The sequence below is a fragment of the Dipodomys spectabilis genome, unplaced genomic scaffold (genome assembly GCF_019054845.1).
Source record: "Dipodomys spectabilis isolate Male_0828 unplaced genomic scaffold, ASM1905484v1 ptg000363l, whole genome shotgun sequence".
Taxonomy (NCBI): Eukaryota; Metazoa; Chordata; class Mammalia; order Rodentia; family Heteromyidae; genus Dipodomys; species Dipodomys spectabilis.
In genome coordinates this window covers 4,230,500-4,238,589 of record NW_024871040.1, presented here as the reverse complement: position 1 = coordinate 4,238,589, position 8,090 = coordinate 4,230,500, and the positions used below count along the sequence as shown (strand labels likewise).

Genomic DNA, 8,090 nt, shown 5'->3' with positions numbered 1-8,090 from the left:
GAACTCAGTGGTAGAGGTAGAACACTTGTTCTAAACATCTAATATGGTTCTGGGATAAATCCCCAACACTCTAAAAATAAATGTTTAAAAAAAAAATCTTTTCTTTACAGATCCAGCTAGTAAATACGGTATTTGGTCTCTGGAAATAAATTTTGCTGTTGGAGGAGGTAAACAAGCATAGGTAACAACTAAAGAAATGGGCATGTTGTCTTGCAAAACTATGAATAATGAAATTTGAATTTCATTTGATATTCTTCGTTTTATTTAAAAAGAAAAAAAAACATTACAGTTTATGTAAGCTATACAAAAGCAGGTGGCAGCTGGACTGAATTGGCTTTCGTCTAAAAAGGATGTGGTTAAAAGCTCAGTTAGTTGGTCAAGTTATTTGAGCACCGGGCAGTCAGCTAATGCTAATATGGAAAATGGACCACATCGGATGGATTATGAAAGCTAGACTCCAGGTGGCTAAATATCTCTCAAGGGACTGAGAGACCATTTTGGCCTGCTCCCTCCTCCTGGATGGCTTTACAATTTAAAGACAGCGTCTCCAATATAGCCCAGAAGTCTGCATCCTCCTACATCAGCCTCCCCAGGGTTGGAACCGCAGATGCACACTACACAACTGGCCTGGCTTTAGAATATTGAAGGGTTAGAATCCTTTTATGAACCCGGGGATGTTAGCCAATGCCCCGCCCCTTTCTCAGTCTGACCCGCGGCGCAGTGGTTCATATAAGGAGCTCGGAGCGCGCGGGCGTGCGCCCAACGGGCTTCGCGACCAATCAGATCGCAGCGCCTGTATACGTGAGCCTGACCTCCGCACCTGGCAGCCAATCACAGGCCTGCCTGGGCGCGCTTTCTAAGGCGTCGGTGCCATTGCCGGCAGTGCCTGGAGACTGAGGAGGGGTCTTCGGCCACAGGCTCTCCGGGTGAAGAACCTCCAGGGCTCTCGAGTCTCTGGCGGCACCGACTTGTCGGCGGTAAGGACGGGGCGGTGACGCAGCCTGAGCGTTCATTGAGGGGAGCCGGGCGGGATTGGATTCTCGGGCCGCAGCCCCGCGGGTTCGGGCACCTCGTGTCCTGGAAGTGCGCTTTCTGCTTGGAAGGTTGGGCACGGTTCCTCCTGGCAGGTCCCGCACCGCCTCCCTCCGGCCGGGCAAGCTTTCAGTCACCTCCCCCTTCCCGGCGGGGTATCTCCTCCCGGCCCACCCCCGCGCGGCTCCCCACCCGCGCGCGGCGCCGGAGGCCCGGAGAAGGGGCTGCCCGGGCTCGCTAGCACGGCCTAGGCCCCGCCCCTCCTGTCCACTCTGTAGTGGGGGAACCTGTTTGGTTCGCCACACCTGGTACCTCAGCACTGGGGAAGCTGAAGCAGGAGGATCTCGAGTTTGAGGGCAGCTTGGGCTACATCGCAAGACCCTGCTTCACAACAGAACAGCCAAAGTCGAGAATTTAAAATTCACTGAGAGCCTCTTTCCTATGTCATAATGCCTTTTTAAAAGGTTTGTTTTTAAAAAAAAATTACTATTACTGATGACCCCAAATTCCAATGCAGCCCTTTAACCCTGATGAAGTCCCCTTAGACAGCTATGTTTGATTTGGGCAGTACTTAGTTGGGGTCCTTTATTGGGGTGGAGTATATTGAAAAGAAGGACTTGGAGGGAAAGGAAATTAATGCTCTTTTCTGATTGTAATATGCTTAGTATACATCCCAATAATAGTGTTAGGTAGCCAAAGGGCTACACACTCGTCTAGGTGGGCCTAGTAATCCCAGATATGGTGGGGGAAGGGGAGTGTGGAGGTGTGATTCATAGTTTGAGGCCAGCCAGGGAAAAATTAGTGGAGTTATATTCTGAAAAGTATTGAGAATATAGCTTAAGTGGTTAGTGTTTGCCTAGCATGGGAAAGCCTGGGTTCAAGCCCTAGTGCCTCAAAAAAACCAAAACATCTGTGAATGTGTAAAGAATCCTGATCCTTCTCTCTAGCTACCTCAAGGATGTGACCTTCACCTCCTGGAATATCTCAAGTTCTTCAAAGTTTCTTTGTATCCCTGAGGTAAAAGAGGTCTCCATAGTAAGCTCCAAGGTTATGTGATTTCTCCGTCTGCCTTTGTTTCTTCTTCTTTCAAGTTAAAACATTGCTGAGAAGTTCCTGAGAGAATCTGAAGGCATATGCTAAATGCTGGCCAACTATTCGATTAATTGCTTAAATTATCTTTAAATTGCTTCATTAAAGTTGAAAGTAAAAAAAAAAAAAGGTTGAAAGTGGTGGTACAATATTCTCTCACCTGAGATTTTGAGAAAAAAAAAGATAAACACCATAGAAGTTATGCAAAGCTGACTTTGTGTGTGTATGCATGCTACTACTGGGACTTGAACTCAGGGCCTAAGTGCTATCCTTAGCTTTTTCACTCGAGGCTGGCATTCTATCACTTGAGCTACAGCTTCACTTCTGGGTCTTAGTTAATTGGAGTCTCATAGACTATTTTGCCCAAGAATAGAATTACAGACATGAGTTACCGGCACTTGGTGAGCTAACTTCTTTTTGTCATAGTATGAGGCTGAATTACATTAATAGACATGAGCAAATATTTTAGTTAATGCATGAAATAGGTTCAGTAGGGAAAATGTAAACTAGTTAAAATCGGGTTTGTTTCTTCATTTCTGTGGCCTTTTTCCTAAAAATAGTATTTCATGGACTAATTGCATGTGGACAAACGAGGTCATCTGAATTTATTCCATGCCAGTAAGCAAGATTGTAAGTAAATTCTGTGCCCAGCAGGTTGTGACTATAACCCAAAAGTGGCTTACCTGGCTGGTGTTGTAGCAGGTTTTCTCGTGAGGTTGCCCATCAAGCTTTTGGCTGGATTGGCAGTCTCTGACTGCTTCTAAACACACACACACTTGGTTCTGGGCAGAGAGCCTCAGTTTTTATTCAGTAGGACTTAACTTGGGGGCTATTCACGTCATTCAGAGTAAGTTGTTCAAGTGAGCTTGAATCCATTTCCATTTTAGAATCAATTTCCATTTCTACTGGATAGGTTTAGTCCCATAGTTGAGATATTGTGGGCAAAGATTATGCCATAGTGTGACTGCCAGGAGATGGAGTTCATTCGAGGCCATCTTTTTTTTTTTTGTCTGTTGTAGGGCTTGAACTCTGGACTTGGGAGTTGTCCCTGTGCTCTTCAGCTCAAGGAGAGCACTCTACCCCTTGAGCCATAGCACCACTTCTAGTTTTTCTAGTGGTTTTTTGGAGATAAGAGTCTCATGGACTTTCCTGCCTGGTCTGGCCTCAGATCTCAGCCTCTTGAGTAGCTAGGATTACAGGTGTGAGCCACCCCACTGGCTCCTGGCTCATTCGAGACCATCTTGAAGACTGACTACCACATTCATTTTTCTGCCATCCTAGTGACCAGGGTAAAGTATTTGAATCCTTGCTAATGAAATATTTGAATCCTTTCTAATGAAACAATCCCTACTTGATCACTTAGTTATGCAGATATAGTCTAACAAGTCTCTTCTTTATTTTGAACTTTCTTTGTTTTGTTTTGTTTTTTGGTGGTTGGGGGGCTTGAACTCGGGCCTGGGCGCTTGTCCCTAAGCTCTTCAGCTCAAGGAGAGCACTCTGCCACTTGAGCTACAGCACCACTTCCGGTTTTCTAGTGGTTTATTGGAGATAGGAGTCTCACGGTCTCTCCTGCCCGGGCTGGCTTTGAACCGCGATCCTCAGATCTCAGCCTCCTAAGTAGCTAGGATTACAGGCGTGAGCCACCGGCGCCCAGCTTATTTTGAACTTTCTTTCATGATGATTTCCACAGAGAATGCTGTAATCTCTACTGATAAATCTACTCCTTGATGCTATTCATCTCTTTTTGTTTTTATTTTTTTTGGTATAGTCCTGAGGCTTAAACTTAGGTCCTGGCACTGTCTTTGAGCCATTTTGCTCAGGCTAGTGCTCCCTCACTTGAGCCACAGTTCCATTTCTGGCTTTTTGGAGATTAATTGTAGATAAGAGTATCACACAGGCTTTCCTGTCTGGGCTACTTTGGAACTGTAATTCTCAGATCTCAGCTTCTTGAGTAGCTAGGATTATAGATGTGATACCTTGCCCATCCCCCACCTTTTTCTTTTAAATTTCTTTCTTTCTTTTTTGTTTTGGGTCCAGTCACGGGGCCTGAACTCTGGGCCTGGGCCTGAACTCTGGGTCTGGGCCTGGGCGCTGTCCCTCAGCTCTTCAGCTCGAGGCTAGCACTCTACCACTTAAGCCACAGCGCCACTTATCACTTCTTATTCGTTATCTAAATCCAATCCATTAACAAATCTGATGGTTCAAGATTTTGATCTAGAAATGTGACTTTCTTGGTATATCCATTTATCCAACCCTGCTAAAACATCATCTTTTGTTTATATTTCTGTAGCATCTTCTCTTCAATTTTTTGAGAATAATTTTGTAATAGTGTAAATCAATTGTAAAAAGGGATTTCATTATGATGCTTATATACACATGTATATGATGTACTATGGTCTAATTTACACCCTCTATTACTTTTAACATTTTTTTGTGTGTATATGTTAGTATTGTGGCTTGAAATCAGGGCCTCACAGTCTTGACTTTTTTCTGGTTCTCTACTACTTACCTACATTCCCAGTCCTGCTTTTTGCTGGTTAATTGGAGACAGTTCAAGCCCAAGTACTTGTACACACATAATAAACTAGTCAGCAAATTATGATTGATGATAAGTTTATATAAATATAAGAGAGAAACAAAGTAGGAGTAGAGGCAGGTTGCTAGCTGTTTATAATGTGGTTATGAATATGTGGGGGAAGAATACTCTAGCAAAGGTAACACTAAACATAAAGGCATGTATGGAGCATGCTTAAGGGGAAGGATTGGACAAGAGGCCAAGACAGGAGAGATGTTAGACTGTGGTCTTCTAATATGAAAAGTCAAGATCCTGTGGGCCATTTTAAGTTCTCTGTCTTTTTGTTTTTGTACTAGTGATGGGGCTTGAACTCAGGAACTGAGCACTGTCCTTTAGCTTTTTTCACTGAAGGCTGACACTCTACCACTTGAGCCATAGCTCCACTTCCAGACTTTCCTACCAGGCTAGCTTTGAACCTTGATCCTCGGCTCTCAGCCTCCTGAGTAGCTAGGATTATAGTTGGGTGCCATAGGGAACCTTGTCAGTTCTCCAACTGTTACTCTTTGGTGTGATGTGAGATGATTGGGAGTTTTTGTTTGTTTGTTTTGTCAATCATGGGGCTTGAACTCTGGGCCTGGGCACTGCCCCTGAGCTTTTTCACTCAAGGCTATAGCACTCTAGCACTTTGAGCCACAGCGCCACTTCTGCTTTTCTGGTGATTAATTGGAGATAAGAGTCTCCGGACTTTCCTGCTTGGGCTGGCTTTGAACTGTGATCCTCATAGCTCAACCTCCTAAGTAACTAGGATTACAGGTGTGAACCAGCAGCATCTGGCTCAACTGAGAGGTTTTGAGTGGTTTAATTTGCATTTTGAATGGATTGTTCAGTTGTTCATAAACAAGCATTGCATTCTTTAGGTAAATCCCAACTTGATTGAGATGTATGGTGCTTATTATTGAATTTAGTGTGCTAGCATTTTATTGAGGACTTTTGCCTCTATAAGTAAGCTATATAGTTAGTAGTCTTTAGTATTTGTGTGTGTGTGTGTATTGTCTAATTTTTGTTGTTGGTGGTGGTCATGGGGCTTGAACTCAGACCTGGGCACTGTCCCTGAGCGCTTTTGCTCAAGGCTAGTGCTCTACCACTTTGAGCCAGGCTTTGAACTGTGATCCTCAGATCTCAGCCTCCTGAGTAGCTAGGATTACTGGAGTAAGCCACCAGCACCTGGCTTATGTTTTAAGTTTTTGAGGAACCACAAAAAAATTTTCTGGTTTTTACAAGCCTTGGTTTAGTTTCCAGGATCTGAAAATTTTAATTTTGACAGTTTTTCCTCCTCTTCTCTTTGATGAAAGAGCAGCTTCCTTTTTTTTTTTTTTGGCTGGTCCTGTGTTTAAACTCAAGGGCCTCTTTTTGCTCAAGGCTAACCCTTTACCACTTGAGCCACACTCTACTTCCAGCTTTTCCTGTGTAGTTTATTGGAGAATCTCACAGACTTTTCTGCCTGGGCTGCCTTTGAACCACCATCCTCAGATCTCAGCCTCCTAAGTAGCTAGGATTACAGGTGTGAGCCACAGGTACCCGGCTAGGAGCAGCTTGTATAGTAGGAGTAGCATCTTGTTCCATTGTTCCCACTGACCTCACCATGATTCTGAGTGTTTAACTAAGTGACCTTATCTGTTTTTTGGGGGTATTTTTTTGTGCCAGTACTGGGGCTTGAACTGAGGTTTTTTTTGCTTTTCTGTTCGAGGCTGGCACTTTACACTTGAGCCACAGCTCCACTTCTAGCTTTTTGATGGTTAATTGGTCTCACAGGGTCTCAAAGACTTTTCCTGCCCTGGACTGGCTTTGAAATGTGATCTTTAGATGTCAGTCTCCTGAGTAGGGTGGAATATAGATAAGCATTAGCCACCAGCATGAGCCTGACCTTATTTTGTATGTGTGTGTGTGTGTGTGTGTGAGAGAGAGAGAGAGAGAGAGAGAGAGAGAGAGAGAGAATCTTCCACAGCAACCATACTTTAAGGCACTCATTTACCTGATACTTTGAAATCCATTCTGAACACACGAAACTACCAGATCATTTTATGTTGAACTGCCATATCTCCTTTGCAGATTTCTGCTGTTGGGAAGAAGGGAAGGAAAAGTGAAAAGACTGGTTTTCTGCTGCCTGGAAGATCATGAAGGACTCTAAGCACAGTGTTCTGGGAGAAAGCTTCCCTGGACTCTTGGTTTCCTGATGATGTCTGAGCAGGACTATTCTTCAGAATCCCACCATTTCTGAGTTTCAGTATCACCAAAGTGCTGCTCAACCTTGAAGAAAATACTGTTTCTCAGGTTTGAACATTTCCTACCCCTTCCCTCATTCTAATGTTCTTTAATGAATGTCTTTTTTTTTTTTTTTTCATTTTTTTTGGTTGCTGTTGTGTTTTGTGATGCTGAGAATTAAGCTCGGGGTTTTATATTCTGTGTGGCTCTACCACTGAGCCATACCCTAATTAGTCCTTTTGCTTTTAGTTTGTTTTATGGATTGGATCTTGAATTTCTCCCTAGGCAGCCTTGGAGCACAATCCTCCTAACCTACTTCCTGAATAGCTAGAATTTGAGTCATATACCACCACACTTGGCTTATATTTTAGAAGGTTCACACTAACTTTTATCTGAGATGGTCCATGAAGCTCAATCCTCCTATTTCCACCTCCCAAGTAGCTGGGATTACATGAATATACCACACCTGGCTCTTTATTTTTTTGGACAGGGTCTCTTGAACTCTTGATCTTCCTGCCTTTGCCTCCTGACTGCTGAAATTACAGGTGTGTGCTACCATCTGGTCTACTGAATTTATTTCTTTTAGATAATCTTTCCTTTAATGAATGTTTGAGTGATTACTGTTTTCCAAGCACTGCTCTAGAAAGTTGAGAGAGATCAGTGAACAAAATAGGAAACAAAAAACAGAAGAAAACAAAAATACCTTAAATCCGGAATTACTCCAAGAGAAGGCATTAACAGTCCAGTAGAGGAAGAATGATAGTAAACATAATAAAGAAGTAAGTTCTCTGGTGAAATAGAAGGTGACATTATGGAATCAGAGAAGATAATAGAATAGATTTGCAGGAAGTGCAAGTTGGAGATGTAGTTTTATTATAATTTTAGATAGGATGGTAAAGGAGAATCTCGCAGAGAAGGCTCATTTAGACATAGCCTTGAAGAATATAGAATGTCTTTGTGTTAGCTTTGGGGCAAGAATGTCAGGCAGAAACTGAAGGAGCAGCAAGGGTGCCCCTACAGCTGGGTTGGGGTGAATGTGGCTAGAGTTTAGCTAGGATAGCTTAGCTATCAAAGAAATGGCGAGAACGCAAATGGTGGTGAAATGTATCAATTCTTTTATTTTCTTCTCAGCTCAGTATCTAGAAATGTTCATGTCCTTTTGACAAGGAACAATGTTGGTTTAATAGTTGCT

General features: G+C 43.2%; 1 protein-coding gene across 2 annotated transcripts in view; it reads left to right on the top strand.

Moving 5' to 3' along the window:
* Positions 1–869: 869 nt before the first annotated feature.
* Positions 870–8,090, top strand: part of Znf280b (zinc finger protein 280B) — an 80,485-nt gene continuing 73,264 nt past the window's right edge. For both annotated transcript variants that reach the window (XM_042666342.1, XM_042666340.1), the window contains exons 1-2: positions 870–977; positions 6,746–6,967. The gene's annotated coding sequence lies outside the window, so the exon portion shown is untranslated. The remainder of the gene's footprint in view (positions 978–6,745; positions 6,968–8,090) is intronic.